This window comes from Argentina anserina, chromosome 5 (assembly GCF_933775445.1).
Source record: "Argentina anserina chromosome 5, drPotAnse1.1, whole genome shotgun sequence".
Taxonomy (NCBI): domain Eukaryota; kingdom Viridiplantae; phylum Streptophyta; class Magnoliopsida; order Rosales; family Rosaceae; genus Argentina; species Argentina anserina.
The window spans coordinates 18,809,088-18,836,221 of NC_065876.1; the positions used below are offsets into that span (position 1 = coordinate 18,809,088).

At 39.1% G+C, this 27,134-nt stretch overlaps 1 long non-coding RNA gene, 2 other non-coding genes and 1 pseudogene across 3 annotated transcripts; 3 read left to right on the top strand and 1 right to left on the bottom strand.

The window, feature by feature from the left end:
- The window catches only part of LOC126795673 (uncharacterized), a 68,177-nt pseudogene that overhangs the window by 1,436 nt on the left and 39,607 nt on the right, over positions 1-27,134 (bottom strand).
- On the top strand, positions 4,088-4,194 carry LOC126796544 (small nucleolar RNA R71). The gene has a single exon (XR_007672386.1). It is a non-coding gene; the product is annotated as a small nucleolar RNA R71 (small nucleolar RNA).
- LOC126796542 (small nucleolar RNA R71) lies at positions 16,936-17,042 on the top strand. The gene has a single exon (XR_007672385.1). It is a non-coding gene; the product is annotated as a small nucleolar RNA R71 (small nucleolar RNA).
- LOC126793980 (uncharacterized) lies at positions 20,400-26,679 on the top strand. The gene is made up of 3 exons (XR_007672105.1): positions 20,400-20,529; positions 20,777-20,996; positions 26,370-26,679. It is a non-coding gene; the product is annotated as an uncharacterized LOC126793980 (long non-coding RNA).

A 27,134-nucleotide genomic window follows, 5' to 3' on the forward strand; every position in this document is an offset into this window, starting at 1 on the left:
CAAAAGTGAGATCCTCCATCACTAATGATAACTCTCGGCATACCAAACCTAGAGAAAATGTTAGAATGAAGGAAATCTGCAACAACTCGAGAATCATTAGTCTGGGTAGCCTTTGCTTCCACCCATTTCGAAACATAGTCAACATAAACGAGTATATACAAGAAACCATTAGAGCTAGGAAAAGGTCCCATGAAATCAATACCCCAACAATCAAATATTTCAACATATATAATCGGTGTCATAGGCATTTGATCTCTAGATCCTAAGTTTCCCATGAGTTGGCATCTATCACAAGTCATGCAAAAATGATATGCATCTTTAAAAATCGTAGGCCAAAAGAAACCACATTCTAACACCTTAAGAGCAGTCCTACGTGAACCAAAATGTCCTCCACAAGATTCAGAATGGCAAAAAGTAAGTATAGAATGATGTTCAGATTCAGGGACACACCTCCTAATGATTTGATCAACACAATGTTTCCACAAGTATGGTTCATCCCAAACATAATACTTAGCTAATGCCTTGAGTCTATTCTTTTGAGCATGCGATAAAGTATCCGGAAATTTCTTAGAAACAAGATAATTCACAATATTTGCATACCATGGCTCACTTACCTCAACTCGAAAGAGTTCTTCATCCGGAAAACTCTCTTGGATAGCCAAGGGCTCGGCATCTCTCACCAAACGACTCAAATGATCCGCCACAACATTGTCACTTCCCTTCTTGTCCTTGATCTCGAGATCAAACTCTTGGAGTAGAAGAATCCATCGAATCAATCTTGGTTTGGCATCCTTCTTCGTCATTAAGTACTTCAAAGCTCATGGCAAGAAGTTCTTTTTCAGTTGTGGTGTAGTTTTTTGAGCATCATTGAGTGTTCGTGAGGCGTAGGGCTGCTTGTCCTTCCTCTGCCCTAACACGGCTCCAGCTGCATAGTCGGAGGCATCACACATCAACTCAAATGGCAAGGACCAATCCGGCGGTGCCATGATTGGTGCCGAAGTTAGGAGCTTCTTCAAAATCTCGAATGCAAGCTTGCAATCATCATCAAAGTGAAAAGGGAACGTCCTTTTGAAGCAATGAACTCATTGGTCTCGTAATCTTGGAAAAATCCTTGATAAACCTACGATAGAAACCTGCATGTCCAAGAAATGATCGAACATCCCTCACACTTGTGGGGAGGGGTAAGTGACGCACAAGATCTATTTTAGACTTATCAACCTCAATTCCTCTAGATGAAACAATATGGCCTAAGACAATGCCTTGCGTGACCATGAAATGACATTTTTCCCAATTCAAAACCAAGTTAGTTTCTTCACAACGTTTAAGCACAAGTTCAACATTTTCTAAGCAAGTTTTGAAATCTTCACCATAGACAGAAAAATCATCCATGAAAACTTCAATTTTAGAACCAATATACTCAGAGAAAATGTGATACATGCAACGTTGAAACGTACTTGGGGCGTTGCATAAACCAAAAAGCATGCGATGATAAGCAAACGTACCAAAAGGGCATGTGAATGTAGTCTTCTCTTGATCTTCTTCCGCAACACTTATTTGGTTGTATCCACTATATCCATCAAGGAAACAATAGAAAGAATGACCAGCTAACCTCTCAAGCATTTGATCAATGAATGGCAATGGCATATGGTCCTTCCTTGTTGTCGCATTGAGCTTCCTATAGTCGATACACACTCTATAACCGGTCACTGTCCTTTGAGGCACTAATTCATTCTCTTTGTTCTTCACCACCGTGATGCCTGACTTCTTTGGCACAACTTGAATGGGAGAGATCCACCTACTATCCGAGATGGGGTAGATCACGCCACAATCGTGCAGCTTAGTGATTTCATCCTTTACAACTTGCATCATTGGTGGGTGAAGACGTCGCTGACCTTCCTTGGTTGGTTTGGCACCATCTTCAAGCAAAATTTGGTGTACACACATGGTAGGGCTGATTCCTTTGATGTCGGCAAGGGTCCATCCTATTGCCGTCTTATGCCTCTTCAACACTTCAATCAATTTGTCCTCTTGTTCCTCATTGAGTGAAGAGGAAATGATCACGGGCAATGTATCCTCTTCTCCCAAAAATGCATACTTCAAGTGGTCCGGAAGAACCTTAAGATCAAGCTTTGGAGCTTGCACCACAGAAGGAAGATTCTTGTTAGTAGTTAAGAGAATTGGACTAGGAGAGACATAGCTTACCTCACGTGCAACCTCAAGAGATGTCACGTTCTCAAGAATGAAGGATGGCACGACATCATTAGCTTCTAACTCCGAAATGTTAGAACCATCACTTGTAAATCCGACCCCTTGGGCAATAGTGAGTGCCAACTCGTCATTCGCCAAGGTATCTAGATAGTTATCTGCAAGGGAATCAAGAATGTCAACTAAAAAACAATCACTTAACTCTGAAAGAGGATACCTCATAGCTTCAAAGATGTTGAAGCTAATCACTTCACCATCGAACTCAAAGGTGAGTGATCCACTAAACACATCAATTTTTGTTTGTGCAGTCCTCATGAAGGGACGGCCCAACAAGATAGGGACCTCCTTGTCATCTGTCTCAGTTGGCTCCATGTCAATGACATAGAAGTCGGCAGGGAAGATTAAGCTTGAAACCTGCACAAGAACATCTTCAACATAGCCCAAAGGGACTTTGTTGGAACAATCAGCCAATCGAATCACAACATTATCACGTTTCAAATCACGTAGACCTAGGTCCTCATAGATATAGTACGGCATTACATTGATAGATGCACCTAAGTCTAGCATTATCTTTTCAAATGTCATGTTTCCGATTGTACAAGGGATAAAAAAAAACTCCCTAGATCCTTAAGCTTTGGTGGTAGCTTCCTTTGGAGCACGGCAGAAACCGTCTCACTCATTGTGACAACCTCCTTCTCTCGAGTCATCCTCTTATTGGTGCACAATTCTTTCAAAAACTTAGCATACCTACGATTTTGTTGTATACATTCAATAAGGGGCATGTTCACTTCCACCTTCTTGAAAATGTCGAGCATGGCTTGATCAGAGTCATCCTTCTTTTGCTTTGCAAATCTACTAGGGAAGGGAACACGAGGAAGATCATTAGTTGAAATCAAACCACTAGAGTTAGGATTCTTACCTTTGTCATGCATGGCATGATCTACTTGGTGTAGAGGCACGACATCATTTGTCTTAGAGGAAGCAGGGTCCTTCTCTAAGTCCTTGACATTGAAACTCTCGGCCTCTTGTCCTTTAGAAGGCACGGCCTTCTTCTTTTGTTGCAATGGAGCATCCAAGATCCTCCCACTTCTTGTAATCATGGCCTTTACGTTAGGATTAGGCTCAGTTTGGCTCGGCAGCTTTCCTCCTTCATGGATCTTGCCCATGAAGTCGATCACTTGTCCCATCTGCTTCTTAAGCTCGGTTATGTCCTTAGAATGTGCTTGTTGACTTGTAACTAAAGCTTGAGTAGCAGAGTTTAGATTTTGTTGCCCTTGAGCAAGAGACTTCAAAAGTTCATAATAGTTAGGTGAAGATGCATTATTCGAACCATGAACATTAGAGTTAAAGGGAATAGAACCTTGAGGTACCTGAGGCCTCACAAACAAACCTGAAGGACGAGGTCCTTGACCTTGAGCATTGGATGGTTGAGCATTGTTGTTCCAACGAAAATTTGGATGATCTCTAAGTCCAGGGTTGTATGTGTTTGAGTATAGATCGTACCTAGGCCTTTGTTGCCCCATAAAGTTCAACTCTTCTTCAGTCATTTGGACAATTTTCAGTTGTGTGATCTTTGAAAGAACAAATACCACATGCTTGATTGTTGATGCTCGAACCATTGAATGCCTTGACTAGAACGTCAAGCTTCCTTTCTAAAGTAACCATCTGATTTCTTGCATCAACATCATACATCCCACGGCTCTTGCTTCCTCTCTTCTCCTTGGAACTAAATTGGCGATTGTTGTCAGCCAAGTCATCAATCAAGGTGTAAGCTTCTTGACCGGTCTTGTTCATAAATGTGCAGTTACATGCGGAGTCCACCATGCTCTTATTGGTGGTGTCGAGTCCTTCATAGAAGAATTGCACCAAGTCATCCAACGAAATACCATGGTGAGGGCACTTCCTTTATAGTTCTTGAAATTCCTCCCATGCCTCGTAGAGTGAATCGCCATCCTTTTGAGTGAAGTTCTGAATCTCCCTCCTAAGTCTTTTCGTGAGTTGAGCAGGGAAGAACTGCTTCAAGAACCTCCTTGTCATTTCGTCCCATGTGGTGATTATTCCTGCAGGAAAAGAGTACAACCAACGTTTAGCATCATCCTTAAGGGTAAATGGAAACAAAAGCAACCTCAAGCCTTCTTGAGAAAGATGATGAATCGATTGGAGCTTGCAAATGTCCAAGAACTCCCTAAGGTGAACATTAGGGTCTTCCATTGAAGAACCAGAGTACTTAGGCAGTTGCCCAAGCAATTGAACCGGAATGGAGAAGTTAGCTTCATTAGGTGGAGTGAAAGAAATGCATGAAGGTGATTCAGGGGTGGTGGGAATGAACGCATTCTTGAGTGCCATTGGAGCACCAACATGAATTATGTCACGGTCCGCAATTGTGTCTAAGTCTGAATTGAAGATGAAGGGGAAGGAAAGATCCTCCTCTTCTATCTGATCTAGGTGAAGAGTTTAAGAATGAATTGCTTGGAGATGTTTCGAAATCTAAAGATCCACTTGTGAAATAGTTGTTTAAATCTCGAAGTGCTTGAATTCAATCCTTGAGCTCTTGTGTTCTCTTAGATATCTCGGACATGCATAGTACCTGTTATACGAAAGTTAAAGAGTTAGCATTGAAGAAGACACAATGAACACATATAATTCGTGCCTTCCGTTAGTCATACACACGGACACTTATGGGGAAGGACACGGCAACTATTGTCAAGTTTACAAAGAGTTAGTTCTTTACGGTTTACAATAGTTCATACAATTCACAAGTTCTTTTTGACATTTCAATGATTGAACGATCGATTGATTCTAAGTTGTAAACCAAGGTGGACGTGCGGCCTAAGTATGGATGCCTAGACACAAGATCAAGTCTTTGTTTCAGAAGACCTTGTAGCTCAATCAGAGATAGTGAACATGGTAGGACTAATTTGTTGACTACGGAGAGCGAACTCCCTATCGACTCCATCACCGAGATGTATGTCAGTCAGTAGTTCTCTGAGATCCAATTTTGGTCCCATGCACCAGAGTAATAAGAGAGTGTGCCCCTTACTCAGCTAGACTTAACCTCGTGTGTTAGACAAATCTCCAAGTGTTAATAAAAGCCGCCCTCGACCTCATGCAAACTCGAGAGCTAGCATGAAGGGTTAAGGCTAATATTAACAAAATGGACTTTACCTATTCTGTTCGATTTACAACCTACAACAATCATTCACTCAAGCATCAAAACAACAACCTAAGATATATTACTATATATGTACAACGAAACAAGATCAGAATATACAAATGTACAATATAAATAATGAATTCGACATTAAAAGTTAGGGATCCATCTCTTATGGATCCCCGGCAACGGCGCCATTTGATGAGTGCTCGATTACTCGACATCAATATTTAACCCTGAACACATCATTAGTAGTATAAAGCAAGAGTGTATCGTTCACAAACCGGGGATCTAGCCAGGGCTTAGGATCACAATACTTAACACGAATTCATAAAGATATAAATGGTTTGATATAAATTTGGATTGAGACATAAAAACAGTAAATAAAACCTAAACTAATATGTACATGTGATCAACCAACCAACACATAAACAATCACCAAAACAACTCACATAAAAGAAATCGAAACAAGTTCTATACCCATCTTAAGAATCATGCCGAGACCATATATTGAACAACTAAGGATGGATCATGCAATTAGGGTTCTAAGCAGTAACCTAAACACATAGACACTTTACACATTCGATTAATACCAAGCAGCCATAATCGAAATATAACATGTTCATCTTCATCATGTAATTCCAAAGGCATGCACATTGAATTCATCAAGTATGTCACCTACTTAACCAACAACCATACAATTCGAAATTCACATATAAAAGAGTAAACATGTTCTTAGCATAAGTCTTTAATCCAACAACCTAAATATCATGCACAAGCATAATCATAACACTTAGAAATCGAAATTGATCATACATAGTACACGGCAGAAACCAAAACAGAAACTTCATAAAACCAAAACATAATTTCGAATCCTTTATATAAATTGAATCAAGTAGCTATCTCATAGACAAAATTGAAACAAGATTACATTACACAAATCGCATGCTCATCCAAGAACAAGAACAAAACCAAAACCGAATTGAAACAAGAGTGAATCATGGTTACACTTTATAAATCAAGCAATCCACAAGTGTGGCCGTGACTTCTATGGGATGAAACCTTCTTCACAAGCGTGCTTGAAGGCTATAGATTGGTGGGGGAATGATAGAATCGGTTTTGGGATTTCTTGGAAGGGTGAGGGATTAATTCGGCAAAGCTAGGCTTGTGTTTGTGTGCAAGGTTGATGATGATCTGAATGGAGAGGCCGAGCCTCTATATGTAGGAGTCTAGGAAGCCATCTTGCCGTCCTATAAGGAAGTAGAATCCAATTGGGAAACTGAAATCCTCTTTGTTATGGATTTGATTCATGTACTCCATATCCAACTTGATATAGGAAACCAAGTCCAATATGGAGATCACTTAAGGGCTGCACTGCATCATCTCTTGGTCCAACTAGGGGTACCTAGGCCGGCCTCCTCTTCTCCTTCTTCAACTCGAACATGATTTTCTTGTCTCACTAGTAATGCATCTCGACATCTCTTCTTCCTTTCCAAATATGATTCGTCTTTCCTGAAAATAAATCGACGATTAAGGAATAGGAAAGAATGAAAATAGGAAAGTAGAATCCTAGTCGAGTAAGGAATCCTAGCTCAATAAGGAGTTCTAACACTTAGCACAATTTCATCATCAATTCATTCAATATTCGACATAGCTCTACCTAGAACATACAAATGACAAATATGAACATAAAACAACTAAATAAGAAGTAACAAAACATAAGAATATGGCATATAACCATTAAGAACGTCATACTTTGTGCTCCTATAATGCGGCGGCGCGTGAACAGTAAATTCAAACAGTAAATTGTAAATTTATTTTTACGACGGTGAATGTAAAAATGCGATTTACGTACGGTAAATGTAAATTTTATTTTACGTACGGTAAATGTAAATGTAAATTACTTTCAGTAAATGTAAAAAGTAATTTCAGAAGGGTAATTCAGTAATTTTTATTTACTGATACAGTATTTACATTTGAATAGTATTCGTACGTACAGAAATACGTAAACAGTATGTACACGTACAGAGATACGTAATTGATGTGTATTTGTACAGAAATACATGAATCGTAAATACGGAAAACCAGAAATTGCTGAACAATAACTTATTATTACTGTTTCAGCATTTAAGGTTTACGAAACGTTTCTAAATTATTTTCTTATCTTTTCAAGGTGATTGATAAATCAAGGAAATGAATTATCTTTGGAAATTGTGGAAATTACGCTCGAGTTGATAAGGTGAGTAAAATCTCCCATATTTACGAATCTACCCTTGCGGAGATTCAAGATTTTGCAAGTGTTTTAAATATTGAAATACGACATGTATGTGATATAGTGGAATATATATATATTTGTATAAATGGTAAATAAGTACATATATATATATATATAGTTTGCTATATTATATACTGTTATGAATTCATTGTGAATATGTCATTTTGATGACGAGATTTATATACCGAGCATGTGATTTAATTTGTACAATATGAGGTGTGATTATTGTACGTGGTTTTAACATGTGTTTGTTAAAATGTTTTGTCTTCGGACGTGTTATGAAATATGACATGTATATGATATAGCGGATTATATATATATTGTTTAACTGGTAAATAGGTACATATATATATAGTTTGCTATATAATATACTGTTATGATTTTATCGTGATGATGTCATTTTGATGACGAGATTTATATACCTAGCACATGATTTAAGTTGTACAATATGAGGTGTGATTATTGTACGTTGTTTTAACATGGAGTTTGTTAAAAAATTTCGTCTTCGGACGTGTTTGGCATGTCGGAACCTAGCCTTTGGCTGGGCGAAAGTTACGATACAGTTAGAGCTCTAGTCTGTCTGCCGGAGTACTGCATGTGAGGTAACAGATGCGTTATTGGCTCATGAGTACTCATATTTTTGATGTTGGGTAGCAGGAGGTTGCCCAATATCGGCGGTGTACTACGTGAGGGGTAACAGATGTGTACCAGTGTTCATTAGTACCCGTATTATAAATGTATTTGGGTAACCAGAAGGGTTGCCCGATTTCTCATGAGCACTTTCATTTCATATATTTTTGGAACAACCAGATGGGCCGTCCATTGACTCATGAGTGCATTTATATTTGTTCATTTCTGGATTTTCGTATATATTGATATGCGAGTTATATTCTCAATTTACTCATACGAGCTATAAGCTTACCGGGTTTGTGTTTACAATCCCGGTGCACCAATTCGATGGTGTAGGGGATAATTCCGCAGGTATTGATTAGTGGAAATTGAGGGACGACTCCGACGACTCGAAGTTGTTCATTATCCTGCTTGTGGTGAGGTTTCAATTGTGGATTTGTGTGAGAACTTGTGAGGATTTATTTGTGGGTTTTGTGAGAGATTGTGAGGATTATTACATTTCCAGTTTTATGTAATATTGAATTATAAATTTGGTTTGTAATAATTAGTTTGTCTGAGTTGTATTGAGAATTCAATAATGACTCGCTGTGTTATTTAAAATGATTTCGATTCATTGAGATTGTTTTGGTGTTTCACGACTTTGAAATTTTGAGTTTTTATGCTTGAAATTTTGGGGTCATTACAGTTGGTATCAGAGCCTAAATGCGTATTTGGCGATTATCAATATCATTCGGGAGCGATGATCCAACTGCAGCGGGCACCCATCACATGCTCCTCGGTATTGATATGTCGTCGGGTACGCGAGAGTGTGTTAGGAGCCATACCTTATGGTTAGTCCTCTAGGGAGTATCGTGATGATACTTCGATGATTCATCTTATTCTGAAATTTTATGTTGATATCCATTGAATCTGTTTTGTTTGAATTCGCGACTTCACAAGTATTGACTAAGTGTTTCATTGTTTGAAGGTGATGAACTCGGATAAGGGCCGAGGACGGGCGAGAGGCCGAGGTCAAGGTAGGACCGCAGGCCGAGTCCGCAACGTGGAGAACCCTTATGAGGAGGCTGCTCCACAGGAAGAACAGGTTGAGCCTGCTACTGCGGTTAGAGATGATGGTCGAGTGTTGAAGCTGATCAAGGATATCAGTGCACTGTCAGCGTCGACCTTTCATGGAGGACTAGATCATATGGTAGCTGACCATTGGATCGAGGGTATGTAGACTTATTTTGAGATGATAGAGTGCACAGAGATTGAGAAGATAAAGATAGCTACATTCTTTCTAAAAGATGATGCTCTAGACTGGTGGAAGAGCATGAGACAGACAGTGGATGTGTCTGCATTCACATGGGGAGGTTTCACTACCCTTTTCCGAGAGAAGTATTTTCCAGCCTCAGTACAGGAGAACTTAGAGCTTGAGTTTTTTGCGCTGGTACAGGGAGACATGACAGTTAGAGAGTATGATGCTCGTTTTTCACATCTGTACCGGTATGTCAAGCCTATGGGTGCGACCTCCTTAGCACATAAGTATCTACGAGGGCTGAAACAGGAGTACAAGACCATGATATCAGTTCTTTGTCTGTCTACTAAGGAGTTGATATTTGAGAGTGCCATGATCTTGGAACAGGCAAATAGTACTCGAGCAGGAGATGTGGGAAGTAGAGATGCAAAGGGAAAAGGCAAGGCAATTGTACACGCAGCGAGCACTCAGGGCTGACGGGTAGGTCATGGAAGAGGCCAAGACCCCACTACCAAATTCCGGCAAGGGCAACACCTCTATCTATCAGGGCTGCACCAGTTAGACCATTGGCATCGGTGAGGTGTTTTGGCTGCAACGAAATGGGACATTACGCCACAGCATGTCCGAAACCGAAGAGAGCAGGCTGCTACTAGTGCGGGCAAGTGGGACACATAGCTAGAGATTGTACCCGACCTCTTCAGGGTAGACAGGAACGGCCGCAGAGACAGCTACCAACGGGCCAAGCTAGACTGTTCGCAGTAGGTCAGCGAGACTCAGGGGTGGAAGGTACATTATCACTTTTTGACTACCTTGCTAGAGTACTGTTTGATACGGTTGCATCGCATTCATTTATTGCTAGTTCGGTAGTAGAGATGCTAGGATTGATTCCTACACCTCTTGGGAACGCTTTATGTGTCACTTCACCCCTTGGAGTGTCCCTTGAGTTAGAGACAATCTGCAAGGCTTGTCTGATTGTGATTGGGAGTAGAGAGTTCTCTGCTTCGTTGATTGTGATTCCGGACCACACCTATGATGTGATCTTGGGGATTGATTGGTTGAGACCGCAGCATGCGGTGATTGATTGTTTTGACATGGTGGTGTCCTTTCATAGACCCGGGGAGCCAGTGTTTCGTTATCGTTGCCTCAAGTCAGATAATGCCATGAGATCAGGGGTTTTGGCACATGTGGAGTCGGTGGATCAAAAAGTAACTATTGTAGATATTGTGGTAGTATCTGAGTTTAGTGAGGTGTTCCAAGAGATACCAGGGCTATCTCCTCGAAGAGTAGTTGATTTCTGCATTGATGTAGTACCTGGTACGGCACCTGTGTTAAAGGCGCCATATAGGATGGGGCAAAACGAACTTAAGGAGTTGAAGGTGCAGATCGATGAGCTATTGGTTCAAGGGTTTATTAGACCTAGTGTTTCACCATGTGGAGCACCAGTTTTGTTCGTGAAAAAGAAAGATGGTTCTCTGCGGTTGTGTGTGGACTACAGGGAACTGAACAAGGTGACCATCAAGAATAGGTACCCCTTACCTAGGATTGATGACTTGTTCGATCAGCTTAAAGGTGCTACGGTGTTCTCTAAGATTGATTTGTGATCCAGTTATCATCAGCTCAGGGTGAAGGAAGAAGATATATCGAAGACAGCCTTCAGGACCCGGTATGGACATTATGAGTTTGTTGTCATGTCATTTGGTCTAACGAATACACCAGCTGTCTTTATGAATTTGATGAACCAAGTATTTAGCCCGTACTTGGATGAGTTTGTGGTACTGTTTGTGGATGACATTCTGATATACTCCAAGACTCAAGAGGAACACGTGGTGTATCTGAGAACAGTGTTGCAGACCTTGAAAGAGGCAAGATTGTATGGCAAACTAGAGAAGTGTGAGTTCTGGAAAGAATAGGTCAAGTTCCTTGGTCATGTTGTCTCAAAAGATGGAGTACTAGTGGACCCGTCAAAGGTAGAGGCAGTAAAGAATTGGAGTCGTCGAAAGAACCCTACAGAGATTCGTAGTTTCCTCGGTTTGGCAGGTTACTACATGAGATTTATCGAGGGGTTTTCTAGTATTGCATCTTCATTGACCAAATTGACCAAGAAACATGCTCCGTTTGTGTGGACAGAAGCATGTGTGGAAGCATTCAACAAACTAAAGACCAGGTTGACCACAACTCCAGTGTTGACGATTCCTTCAAGTGGGGGCGGTTATGTCATTTACAGTGATGCTTCGCTTCAAGGGTTGGGTTGTGTGTTGATGCAGCATGGAGGAGTTGTTGCATATGGCTCTAGACAGTTGAAGATTCATGAGAAGAATTACCCCACACACGACTTAGAGCTTGCGGTAGTTGTGTTTGCCCTGAAGATTTGGAGACATTACTTGTATGGTGAGAAGTTTCAACTCTTTTCAAATCATAAGAGTTTGAAGTACTTGTTCTCATAGAAGGAGCTGAATATGAGGCAGAGGAGATGGATGGAACTCCTCAAGGATTATGACTTCACATTGGAGTACCACCCGGGAAAGGCAAATGTGGTGGCCGATGCTTTGAGCAGGAAACCGAGAGGTGTGGTGGCTTCACTTATGGTCCAGGAATGATTCGTGCTCGAAACTGCATCAGAGTTTGATTTGGTACCATCGGGAGGAGAACCAAGGGTATTTCTTGGTAGCGTCACGGTGCAACCCACATTGATCACGAGGATCATACAAGGTCAGGCGAGAGATAGATTTTCAGAAGCTAAGTTGGCAGATCTTGTAGTGGATACGCTTGATGAGTGCCCTTCCGAGTGGAGAGTTGGACCCGGTGGAGGGTTGAGGTTTGGGGCAAGATTGTGTGTCCCAGATTGTGATGATCTCAAGGAGGAGGTCCTTCGTACAGCACATCGATCACGTTATACCGTTCATCCAGGGAACACCAAGATGTACAAGGACCTATGCAGGCAATTCTGGTGGAACGGTATGAAGGAAGATGTAGCGGAGTTTGTATCGAAGTGCCTTACGTGTCAGCAAGTAAAAGCAGAACATCAACAACCAGCTGGCATGTTGAAACCACTGAATATTCCTCTTTGGAAGTGGGAGCAGATATCTATGGATTTTGTGATTGGATTGCCTAGATCGAAGAAGGGTCACGATGCTATATGGGTGATTGTCGATCGGTTGACGAAGTCGGCTCATTTTCTTCCAGAGTCGATGAAGTACTCAGTGGACGTGCTAGGGAAACTATATGTGGATGAGGTAGTGAGACTTCATGAAGCTCCAGTTTCTATTGTTTCTGATCAAGATGCACGTTTCACTTCGAAGTTCTGGGGTGGTTTGCAAAAGGCGATGGGCACTACCTTGGATATGAGTACAGTTTTTCACCCTTAGATGGATGGACAGACGGAAATGGTGAATCAGGTGATGGAAGACATGTTGAGAGCATGCGTGCTGGATTTCAAGGGTAGATGGGAAGATCATTTGAGATTGATTGAGTTTGCCTACAACAACAGCTACCATTCTAGCATTGGCATGGCTACGATGTCGATCACCGATCTGTTGGGCCGAAGTTGGTGATGAGGCATTGATGGGTCCATAGGTGGTTCAGGAAACCACGGAGAAGATCTCGATCATTCAAGATAGAATCCGGACCGCTCATAGTAGACAGAAGAGCTATGCGGACTTAAAGAGGAGACAGATGGAATTTGAGACCAGTGATCATGTGTTCTTGAAAATTTCACCTATGAGGGCTGTAGTGAGATTTGGCAAGAAGGGAAAGTTGGCTCCGAGGTACGTTGGGCCTTTTGAGATACTTGAGAAGGTGGGCGAACTAGCATATTGACTAGCCTTGCCTACTAGCATGTCAGGCGTTCATAACGTCTTCCACATTTCCATGTTGAGGAAGTATGTACCGGATGAGTCACATGTGATCGATCATAGCACCATTGAAGTGAAGGAAAATGCCACATTTGTTGTTGAGCTGGTTCGTATTCTGGATAGATCCACAAAGAAGCTTCGGAGGAAAGAAGTAGCGCTAGTCAAGGTATTGTGGAGTCACCATGATGAGGGTAATGCATCTTAGGAGCTAGAGTCGGACATGATGACCAGATATCCACAGTTGCTTGAATTTCGGGACGAAATTCTTTTAAGGGGGTAGATTGTAATAACCCTATTTTTTTTAAACAGTAATTGGTTTTGATTTGAATTCTATGAAGTTGTGAAATTCAATTAAAATGAATTTGATTGTTTTCGACTTTACGAAACGAAAACGGAAACGTTCTCGGAACATTTAATTAGAAAAACGTTACGTTTCCGAACGTATATATCGAATTTTATTCTGTCGCTCGGTTGCGAAAACTTCATTCTCGAAAGTTGAAGAGCTCGCCGATATCAGTTTGTAGATAAGTGACGCGTTCTAATCGGACGTTATATGTAAAAGTTATTAATGAGAGAAGTTGTTTCCGATTTTAGAAACTGGTATAAATAGATAAGTGGTTGAGCTAGGGTTTCCATTTCTGGAAACCCTCACCCCGCGCATCCCTCCACTTTCTCTCTCTTCTCTCTCGCCCTCTCCCCGATTTTCTCCCCTCCCTCAGAAATTTCGCCGGCGATCTCGCTGACCCGTTGTCCGTGTCACGCACCGCCCCTCTCAAAATACTCGCAAGGCCCTCCTCGTCAAACCCTGAGAAGATCGTGCTCTCCCTCGTCGCCGTTCGTCACGTCGACGCACCCCCGTCCCCTGCTAAGAATCGCCGTTGTTCAACCTCTTCTCCGACGAAGCTAGGGTGCAGCGCAGGTGCGCCTCCATCACTCCTCAACCCCTGCAACACCTACGATCGAGGGAGGGGACGTGACGACACCTCCTCGAGGAATCGACACGATCGGTGACTCATCTCACTCCGACGACAAATCGGCGGTTCAAAGCTTCGATTGAGGTGAGGGTTTGTATATTGTGATTGTTGTGATGCTTGGTGTGAATTTTTGGATGATTTTGAGTTGAGATTGTGGAGATTGGAGAGGAAGGAGGAAGGAGAGGGTACTGCCGCCCTAGGCGGCGCGTGTGGGTGCGTGGAGGGGGTAGGAGGCGGCGTGAGGTCGTAGGGAGGAGAGGGGAGGAAAGGAGAAGGGTTTTGGCGCGGCAGGTGGCGTGCTACACACCGGCCCTAGGCTTGGCGCGTGTGCCCTACGCGCTACTACAGTGAGTGGCGCGTGAACAGTAAATTCAGTAAATTCAAACAGTAAATTGTAAATTTATTTGTACGACGGTAAATGTAAAAATGCGATTTATGTACGGTAAATATAAATGTAAATTACTTTCAGAAAATGTAAAAAGTAATTTCAGAAGGGTAATTTAGTAATTTTTTTACTGAGACAGTATTTACATTTGAATAGTATTTGTACGTACATAGATACGTAATTGATGTGTATTTGTACATAAATACGTGAACAGTAAATATGTGAACAGTAATTGCGGAAAACCAGAAATTGCGGAAAACCAGAAATTGCTGAACAATAACTTATTATTATTCTTTCAGCATTTAAGGTTTACGAAACGTTTCTAAATTCTTTTCTTATCTTTTCAAGGTGATTGATAAATCAAGGAAATGAATTATCTTTGGAAATTGTGGAAATTACGCTCGAGTTGATAAGGTGAGTAAAATCTCACCTATTTACGAATCTACCCTTGCGGAGATTCAAGATTTTGCAAGAGTTTTAAATATTGAAATACGACATGTATATGATATAGTGGAATATATATATATATTTGTATAAATGGTAAATAAGTACATATATATATAGTTTGCTATATTATATACTGTTATGAATTCATTGTGAATATGTCATTTTGATGACGAGATTTATATACCGAGCATGTGATTTAATTTGTACAATATGAGGTGTGATTATTGTACGTGGTTTTAACATGGTGTTTGTTAAAATGTTTTGTCTTCGGACGTGTTATGAAATATGACATGTATATAATATAGCGGATTATATATATATTGTTTAAATGGTAAATAGGTACATATATATATAGTTTGCTATATAATATACTGTTATGATTTTATCGTGATGATGTCATTTTGATGACGAGATTTATATACCTAGCACGTGATTTAAGTTGTACAATATGAGGTGTGATTATTGTACGTTGTTTTAACATGGAGTTTGTTAAAACATTTCGTCTTCGGACGTGTTTGGCATGTCGGACCCTAGCCTTTGGCTGGACGAAAGTTACGATACAGTTAGAGCTCTAGTCTGTCTGCCAGAGTACTGCATGTGAGGTAACAGATGGGTTATCGGCTCATGAGTACTCATATTTTTGGATGTTGGGTAGCAGGAGGTTGCCCAATATCGGTGGTGTACTACGTGAGGGGTAACAGATGTGTACCAGTGTTCATTAGTACCCGTATTATAAATGTATTTGGGTAACCAGAAGGGTTGCCCGATTTCTCATGAGCACTTTCATTTCATATATTTTTGGAACAACCAGATGGGCCGTCCATTGACTCATGAGTGCATTTATATTTGTTGATTTTTGGATTTTCGTATATATTGATATGCGAGTTATATTCTCATTTTACTCATACGAGCTATAAGTTTACCGGATTTGTGTTTACAATCCCGGTGCACCAATTCGATGGTGTAGGGGATAATTCCGCAGGTGTTGATTAGTGGAAATTGAGGGAGGACTCCGAAGACTCGAAGTTGTTCATTATCCTACTTGTGGTAAGGTTTCAATCGTGATTTTTGTGAGAACTTGTGAGGATTTATTTGTGGGTTTTGTGAGAGATTGTGAGGATTATTACATTTCCAGTTTTATGTAATATTGAATTATAAATTTGGTTTGTAATAATTGGTTTGTCTGAGTTGTATTGAGAACTCAGTAGTGATCCGCTATGGCATTTAAAATGATTTCGATTCATTGAGATTGTTTTGGTGTTTCACGACTTTGAAATTTTGAGTTTTTATGCTTGAAATTTTGGGGTTGTTACAGTTGTTCCAACTAAAATTGGGATGATCTCTAAGTCCAGGATTGTATGTGTTGGAGTAAGGGTCATACCTAGGCCTTTGTTGCCCCATTTGGACAATTATCCGTTTGGACTCCTCTTCAGTCATTGCACAATTTGGACAATTATCCGTTGTGTGATATTTGATAGAACAAATGCCACACGCTTGAGTGTTGATGCTCGAGCCATTGAATGCCTGGACTAGAACGTCAAGCTTCCTTTCGAAAGTAGCCATATGATTTCTTGCATCAACAACATACACCCCACGACTCTTGCTTCCTCTCTTCTCCTTGGAACTAAATTGGCGATTGTTGTCGGCCAAGTCATCAATCAAGGTGTAAGCTTCTTGACCGGTCTTGTTCATGAATGTGCAGCCACATGTCAAATCCACCATGCTCTTATTGGTGGTGTCAAGTCCTTCATAGAAGAATTGCACCAAGTAATCCAACGAAATACCATGGTGAGGGCACTTCCTTTGTAGTTCCTGAAATTCCTCCCATACCTCATAGAGTGAATCACCATCCTTTTGAGTGAAGTTCTGAATTTGCCTCCTAAGTCTTTTCATGAGTTAAGCTGGGAAGAATTACTTCAACAACCTCTTAGTCATTTCATCCCATGTGGTGATGATTCCCGCAGGCAGAGAGTACAACCAACGCATAGCATCATCATTAAGGGTGAATGGAAACAAAAGCAACCTCAAGCCTTCTTGAGACAGATGATGAATCGATTAGAGCTTGCAAATGTCCAAGAACAACCTAAGGTGAACATTAGGGTCTTCCATTGAGGAACCAGAGGACTTAGGCAACTGGCCAAGCAATTGAATTGGAATGGAGAAGTTGGCTTCATTAGGTGGAGTGAAAGTAATGCATGAAGGTGATTCAGGGGTGGTGGGGATGAACGCATTCTTGAGTGCCATTGGAGCACCAACCGGAATTATATCACGGTCCCCAATTGTGTCTAGCTCTGAATTGAAAATGAAGGGGAAGGAAAGATCCTCCTCTTCTTCTGATCTAGGTGAAGAGTTTAAGATTGAATTGCTTGGACATGATTTGAAATCCAAGGGTGCACTCGTGAAAGAGTTGTTTAAATCTCTAAGTGCTTGAATTTGATCTTTGAGCTCTTGTGGTCTCTTAGATATTTTGGATATGCATAGTTCCTGTGACACGAAAGTTAAAGAGTTAGCATTGAAGAATACACAATGAAGTCATGAAATCGTGCCCTTTCTTAGTCATATAAATGGCATATTTATGGAAGAGGCACGGCGACTATATTGTCAAGTTTACAAACAGTTAGTCCTTTATGTTTTACAAAAGTTCATACAATTCACAAGTTCTTTTTCCGTTTCAATGATTGAATGATCGATTGATTCTAAGTTGTAAATCGAGGTGGACGTGCGGCCTAAGTATGGATGCCTAGACACAAGATAAAGTCTTTGTTTCAGAAGGCCATGTTGTATGTCAGTCTGTAGTTCTCTGAGATAGTGAACATGATATGATTCATTTGTTGAACTACAGAGAGTGAACTCCCTATAGACTCCATCACCGAGATGTATGTGAGTTTGTAGTTCTCTGAGATCCAATTTTGATCCCATGCACCAAGGTAATAAGAGAGCGTGCCCCTTACTCAGCTGGACTTAATCTTGGGTGTTAGACAAATCTCCAAGTGTTAATAAAAGCCGCCATCGACCTCATGCAAACCCGAGAGCTAGCATGAAGGGTTAAGGCTAATATTAACAAAAGGGACTTTACCTATTCCGTTCGATTTACAACCTACAACAATCATTCACTCAAGCACCAAAACAACAACCTAAGATATATTTACTATATGTACAACGAAACAAGATAAGAATATAAAAATGTACAATATAAACAATGAATTCGAAATTAAAAGTTAGGGATCCATCTCTATGGATCCCTGGCAACGACGCCATTTGATAAACTTGATTACTCGACATCAATGTTTAACCCTGTAAGCATCGTTAGTAGTATAAACCAAGAGGGTATCGTTCACAAACCGGGGATCCAACCGGGCATAGAATCACAAACATTTAACAACGAATTCATAAAGATAGAAAAGAGTTTGAGATATAAGTTTTGGATCAAAAACAAAAAAATAAAACATAAACTAATATATACATGTGATCATCCAACCAACACATATGCAATCACCAAACAAATTATCTAAGAATAAAGCCATCGAAATCTATTCTCAGTCATGTTCATGCCGTAGGTATCAAGGTTCATCTTAAGTTTGATCATGCATCAAGTTCCTACTTGGTTCCTAATACATGGATACATTCGAGCTCACTACTTGTCTTGCTACGAAATCTAACATACTCATTCATCATGCAATTACATATCACATAGAGAAATCAACATGTTTCAAGCACCTATCCAATGCCAAACTTAGGATCAAAATCGGTGAAATAACAAAGAACAATTAATCCACTACTTGTATCAAAAATCGTTACTTGCTTTGAATGATTAACATATGCAACATCAACTACTTGTCTTAATCCCACATGCAATATAAGAACACACCAAAATTTAATCAAGAACAAGAACAAGAATTTGTCTTAGGCCGGCCTCGTCTTCTCCTCCGTCAACTCGAATATGATTTCCTTGTCTCACTAGGAATGCATCACAGCATCACTATTCCTTTTCCAAATAGAATTTGTCTTTCCTGAAAAGAAATCGACGATTAAGGAATAGGAAATAATGAAAATAGGAAAGTAGAGTCCTAGTCGAGTAAGGAATCCTAGCTCAATAAGGATTTCTAACACTTAGCACAATTTCATCATCAATTCATCCAAAATCGGCATAGCTCTACTAAAACATACAAATCATAATTATGAACCGAAAACAACTAAATAAGAAGTAACAAAGCATAAGAATATGACATATATACATTAAGAAGGTCATACTTTGTGCTCCTATCATCGCTAGGAAAGCCGTAGGATCCAGTTTAAACAAAGAGATAGGTCCTTGCACTAGGCCAGTAAACCCTTTAGACGAGATTGCAGAACTGCTGTTTGATTCAAAGCCCAAGTGCCATCTATGTCTGAAGGCTATCACACAATATTGTATTTTTCAAAATCTGCTCTCTGAGTCATTTCAAAGTCTCCCGTAAATATGAAGAATATAGCTTATTAGATGTGTCACCTGTGTGAAGGACAAATACATTGCATTAGAATGTCATCTCATTTATTATTAGATACCAGAAGAGTGCTATCTAAATATTTTGTATGAGAGTTCCATAATAGTTATGCTGTCTGAATAGACTAATAATAACACAAACATTTAGAATATGTTGTGTAACACCATATAGAATGACATATATGTGCCGTCTGAATTAATGTGTAACAACATATATGAATCCAGAATGTTGTAATAGTTTTGATGTTCCTCTTGATCATGCTAATATAATCACATTAATGCCTATAATGTATGCTAACAACAACTTCCAAATTCATATAAACCACATTCAAAATGTCATCAACTTCATATGACACCTTTAGACAACATATAATTCATATATGTTGTCTAAACTTTTCTCAACCCCTTCAGACAACATATAAGTGAATATATGCTGTCTCTAAATTTGGACAATTCAAGCTTTTTGAAAATTTCTAAGATTTCTGAAATTTTTAGATAGGTGTGAAACATGATACAACATATAACCATTATGTGTTGACTCAATAATATTAATTAAAATTTTGAAAACCTTCGTACAACATAATAGAGATATGTTATCTAAGTTTTCAGAGGCTAATATGGGCGGGACAAACAATTTTGTTTGGCTCCACTGTGAACATTTCTGTTTCAGTTCTCTCTTACTCTTAAAATTCTATTTCCCTCTTATAGTTCTCTCCACTCAATCGAACCCTTAAACCCACCTAAATTAACTTTCTTGATCCCTTCGACTGTGTTTGCAACCTCCACCTCTGACCCAAGTGGTGAGCTACCTTCTCCTGACCCATGGCGACGTTGGCTGCGACGGAGCTCAAAGACGGCGATGATGGGTTCCCTCCATTTCTTCCGATTCTGGTAAAATTCTCATGTTCCCTTCTCTTCAGCTTGATTTCAATTGTGAAATCTAGGGTTTTTGATATTGAATATGTAAATTTTGGGATTGAGCTGTGAGTTGTTTGATTTTGGATCTGGCAAGCAGATTTAACTATTAATATGCCGATTTGTTTTAAGTCAATTTAGACATGACATTAGTAGAGATTGGAGTCTTCTTGTTTCTGGGTTAGTGATATTCAACTTGATACTCTTCCTCCTTCCTGGCAAGGTCATGGAACTCTGGCAGTCGAGGACCCTGCAAACGGTAATCTAAAGCCTCTTTCCCTAGTTCCTTGATCCCCTCATTCCTCCTTCATCCTTCCTCGTTGTTCCTCTTATTCGGCTCATCAATCTCTATTCTCTCTTACCTCCTGAATACAATATGAGAAAGGAAAGTTCAAGGGAAAAGCCAAAAGGCCACCGTCGCTTCTCCTTTGATGAAGAAATGGGTATTCATTCTCCCTCATTATTCACTCTTTTATTTTCTTTATGTATTCTAGTTTTATGTATTCTCAGGGTATTAGCTGTTCAGTTTGATTATGAATTTGGGTCTTACATAATCTGGAAGTTCATAACTTCTTCGTGAATCTTTGTTGCTTTAATGAAATCTGAGCCGGTAAAATAGTTCAATTTGAAACTTTTAGGTATCTGCTAGTAATTTGGCCTAAAATTTATCGAATAATTGACTCAGTTGATTCACTATGCTTTAGAGTTTAGAGTCTTAGCTTCCATGGTGATCTCATGTGGTGAAATTAATGCTTATACTAAGACATTGAGGTATATATTTGTCTTACTGTATCAAGTATGAGAAAATTTGCTCTCATAATGGATGTTGTTGCATTCCATTACCTTTTCAATTAGGTGGTTTCCAAAACAACTTAACTTGTAGCTTGTGGTCACATATTACCTCTGTTGGGACTAAGGTAAGAGATGTAGACAAAGATGTCAAATTGATTGGTTTTTACCCAGTTCAAGTTCCTCTAGACCACAGAGCGCGTTAATTTGATTGGGGTAGGGATATTAAGATAAAATATGATGGACTCTTGATGAACTAGAGGTATATCACTAATACAAACTTAAGAATGAAATGATCTTGAAAGTGATGACCATTATTGATGATGTTATTCATCGATTGACTAAGGGCAAACCATAAATTAATGCTTACATGTATCCCATGAATCAGTCAAAGTCATGAGAAGACATGTTTCGTCTGTATGAGCGACGTTAAGTCTTAGGAGATGAAACCCTCCATATTTACGTATGATATGCATATACATGTACTTGTTGTATTATACTTGACTCGACATCTCTTTAGTTTAAACTTGTAAAGCCAAGATCAAAGGTGAGTGCGCCCTCATAATGTCAGTGCTTGATCACAACATGTTTATGACATTAAACCATATATCCTAGCAAAAAAGACACTGACATTTCTGATTGTCTTTCTAGTGTGTACGCTAGTGTTTCCTTCAATAGTGAGTATCATTTCAATTCTAATGTGAGTATCTTTCTGTGATGCTTTCTGGTGGGCGTGTCTTTTGAATTGCAAGTGTAATTCCAGTGTGGGCTTGTGTTTCTTTCAATAGTGCTTGCTGGTGAGAATGTCTTTGGAATTCTGAATATATTTCCAATGTGGGCGTGTGTTTCTTTCAATAGTGCGTATATTTATAGAATGAGCATCTTTTCAAACCTTATTTGAGTATCTTTTCATTTCTCATTTGAATATCTCTCTCTGTTGCTTTCTGATGCGAGTTCCTTTTGATTTCTTTGTGTCTTTCCATTGTGGGCGAATGTTTTTTTCAATAGTGAGTGTCTTATCAATTCTAATGTGAATAGCTTTCAATGTTGTTTGCCGGAGCGAATGTCTTTTGAATTCTGAGTGTATTTCCTGTGTGGGCGTATGTTTCTTTTACCAATGCGGTTCCTTTTATCGTGAGTATCTTTTCAAATTCTATTTGGGTATCTTTTCATTTCTTTTTTGAGTATCTTTCTATGTTGCTCTATGATGCGAGTTCCTTTTGATTTCTGAGTGTCTTTCCAGTGTGGGCGAGTGATTCTTTGAATAGTGAGTGTATTTTAAAATTTAATGTGAGTATCTTTCTCAGTTGCTTTCTGGTGAGAGTGTCTTTTGAATTCTGAGTGTAATTCCTGTGTGGGCATGTGTTTCTTTCAATAGTGCGTATCTTTCTATTGTGAGTATCTTTTCAAATCCTATTTGAGTATCTTTTGATTCTCGTTTGATTTTGCGTGTCTATCCAGTGTGGGCGGGTGTTTCTTTAACTAGTGAGTATCTTTCTAGCGTGAGTATCTTTTCAAATTTTGTTTCAGTATCTTTTCATTTCTCGTTTGAGTATCTTTCTGTGTTGCTTTCTGATGCGATTTCCTTTTGATTTTGAGTGTATTTCTAGTGTGGGCGAGTGTTTCTTTCTATAATGAGTATCTTTCTAGCGTGAATATCTTTTCAAATCCTATTTGAGTATCTTTTCATTTCTCGTTTGAATATCTCTCTGTGTTGCTTTCTGATGCGAGTTCCTTTTAATTTATAAGTGTCTTTCGAGTGTGGACCAATGTTTCTTTCAATAGGTGGTATCTTTTCAAATCATATTTGAGTATCTTTTAATTTCTCATTTGGGTATCTTTCGGTGTTGCTTTCTGATGTGAGTCTCGTTTGATTTCTGAGTGTCTTTCCATTGTGAGCAACTGTATCTTTCAATAATGAGTATTATTCTACCGTGAGTATCTTTTCAATTCATATTTAAGTATCTTTTAATTTCTCGTTCAAGTATATTTCTGTGTTGCTTTCTAATGTGAGTTTGATCGGTGTGATTAATCGACATCAATATTAACCATGTAAGTATCGTTCGTAGTATAAAACAAGAGGGTATCATTCGCCAACCGGGGATCTAATAGGGCAAAGAATCACAAACAATTAACAACGAATTCAGAAAGAGTTTATGAGATTTTTGATATAAAAGGGTCGGATTGTATAAAAACAAGAAGTAAACCTAAACCCAATATATACATGTGATCGATCGATCAACACACAATACATCACCAAAACAAATCATATAAGGCCAACAAAATTCAGAGTTCATTTTTCCTAAGGGGCATGTCGAAACAAGTGAAGAACAACTAAGGTTGGATCATGCATAGACATTCAACTATAGCTACTAGACATTCATTGACATCTAACATACCTATCGTAACATGCAAATCCAAAACCACGCATATTCAATTCATTAAGCATGTCACCTACTTAATCAACAATCATGCAATTTCGAAACCTCATAGAAAATGGTAACATGCTCATAGCACATACATATCAAAATCATTCAAGAACAAGTTCGGCAGAAAACCAGAAATCATAAAACAAAAACATAAAATCGTCATCTTCATATAACTTGAAATCAATAAACAACTTCATAGACAAAGTCGAAATAAATTAACAAAACCAAGTACATAATCATCTAAGAACATACTAAAACACGAAATCAAATCTAGAAGGATCACGGTTACACTTTATGATGTCCTACTTGGTGTCACAAAGGAGAAAACAAGCCTTCTAGAGGAATGGATGACCACGTATGGATATGGTGATGAAAGGATGGAGAAATCGGCTTTGGGATTCTCTAGATTGGAGAGTATGAAATTCGGTAGAGCTTTTTCTAGTACTTGGCACAAGGTTGATGATGATTTCACAATGAGGCCGAACCTCTATATATAGGAAAATAAAACACAGCCTTGTCGTGCCTTTCATGAAGTAGAATCAGATTGGGATGTTGAGAATTTTTTTGATATAGACTTTGATTCTTGAACTCCAAATCCAATTTGATGTAGGAAACCAAATCTAAATGGGAGACAACCAAGGGCTGCACGGGAACTCTTTATCTTGAACTAGGAAATGCTAGGCTAGCCTCTCTTCTCTCCTTATCCAACTCGGACATGATCTCCTTGTCCAACTAGGAATGTATCACGGCTCTCTAGTCTTTGTCCATAGAGGATTTGTGTTTCATGAAAATAAATCGACATATAAGGAATATGAAGAATGAAAATAGGAAAGTAGAATCCTAGTCGAGTAAGGAATCATACTCAATAAGATTTCCAGCACTTAGCACAATTTCATGTTCAAAACTATCATAATCGGTATAACTCTACCTAAACATACAAATGACAAATATGAACCTAAAACATACTAAATAAGGAGTAACAATGAACAAGAGTAGGACATATATAAATTAAGAACGTCATACTCTATCCTCCTATCAACAACCCCACACTTAGACTTTACTAGTCCCTTAAAAAAACTATAAAGGAAAATCAAAACACAAAACAAAAATCAATACAACTAAAACTAACGACACTACTCATACAAAACACTATAATGCCTTCAACATTTTGTCTCAGAGATCTTCAAACTCATAGCATCAGTGCTAGGTTCTTGGTGGAAAAACTGTGTTTGGGCAGAGCTTTGGCTAGTACTTGGTGCAAGGATTAATGACGCTTGAACAATGAGATCGTACCTCTATATATAGGAGTCAAAATAGCCTTCATGTCGTCCCATTAAGGAGATAGAGTTAGTTTGGGAAGCTGAAATCTTCTTTGATTCTTGAACTCCAAAACCAACTTGATGTAGGAAACCAAATCCAAATGGGAGACAAACAAGGGCTGCACGACAACTCTCCATCTTGAACTAGGAAATGCTTGGCCGGCCTCTCTTCTCTCCTTATCCAACTCCGACGTGATCTCCTTGTCCAACTAGGAATGCACCACGACTCCACTACTGCTTGTCCATACATGATTTGTCTTTCTTGAAAAGAAATCGACAACTAAGGAATAGGTGTAACAACCCTAAATTCAGAATAATAAAATTTTGAATTAAAGGATGTTATCACTCTAAATTAACTTCAATAATTAAAATTACATTACAGTAGCTGAATATCTCAACCAAGTTTAACCATAACTTGGTTTACAAACTATAATACATAAACATAATTACACGTTGTAAAGATGTACAATTCAAAATCTGTCACAAACACCTCATCAGAACTAAAAAGGAATCTCAATCAAAAACAACTCTCGGCTGTCAAGCAATGCACCCCTCCTGTAACAACTACTAAGAAGTACCTTCAACACTACCCTCTGCACCAATGATTGGTACATCGGGATGTAAACACAACCTGGTCAGCTTCACCGCTGGTATGAGTAAATGAAAAGAAATACTCAACAGACATGCATCTATGACAACTTCTCAGATATTATCATAATCACCACATTTCCACAATAATGACCACAATATGATCATTAACACACTCAATTACTGTCATCACAACAATAATGCTAGCGTCATCACAGATTATGCACACAACAATAGAGTCATTCATGAGTCGGTCAGCATTTTGCTCCCATGAATGGTTCTCCACAATAATAATTATGAGTCGGTCAGCACTTGCTCCCATGCATCACAAGAACAAACTAGAGCTCTAGATTAATCTTCCCAACCCAGCCAAGGTATGGTTCCGACACTGCCTATCACCAAGTTAGCGTAATGATATGAGCACTTTGTGCGACGTTCTTAATTTGTTTTTACCTCCATTCGTACTTTACTTAGTCCTTATTATTGTAGTATAGAATCATTTAGTCGAGTTAGGAGTCTTTAGTGACGTTCGTTCCCATTTGGTGCTAAAACGGGAGTAAAATGCAGAAATTGTCGAGAGTACTATAGAGTAGTATTCCTTGTCTTTCCTAGTTTGGTTAGGATTTTTTATTATTCGATATTTCTGTAACATATGTGATTTATATTTATTATTTCCTTTCCTTATTTTCAGAATTAAATGTGAGATAATGACTTGGAAATTATGGAAAAAAGAGGAGAAGAAGGAAACAAAAGGAAAAAAAGGAAAGAAGTAATTTAGTTTCTGAATAAGATGAAAAGGAAGAAGTATGCAGCCTCAAAGGAGGGAATGTTCATCCAGCAATTAAAAGGAAAGAAGAAGAAAAGAAGGAAAAAAAAAGAAAAAAGAAAGAAATAGAGGATCAGCCCATCAAAAACCCTAGCAGCCCCTCCTCTCCTCCTTCTATAAAAGGCATGGCCTCCCTCACAATTCACGATCTCCATTCTCTCACAAACAAAGCCGAATTGCTGCCCAAATCCATCCAGAAAATTCAAGCCAAAAAACCTTCATCTATCACCAACAAGCCGTGCTTCATCCTCTTGTCTCTTCCACCACCGAATTCATCTTGCTCCATCCTTCAAGGTTTCTAATGTGTGATTCATCCATGGCTTGTAATTTTTATTTAGGTTTTCTGCAATTTTCGATTTCATTGTATGAATTCTTGGATCTGATTTTCAGTTTTATATATGAAGAACATAAATTCAGACTTCTTTGGTTTTATGTTTTGATTGTATGAACTCATGAGATTTGTATGTTTGCCGTGTATAATGACTTAGGGCAGTAGGTTTCCGAATTGTTTTTAGGTTTTATTTCGATTTATTCCTTGAACTTGTGCATCTAAATCAATGCTTGAGGAAGCCACGGCCATGGCTCTTCTTGGGTTGCGATTTCATTCACCAAAATAGTATTTGATCAAGT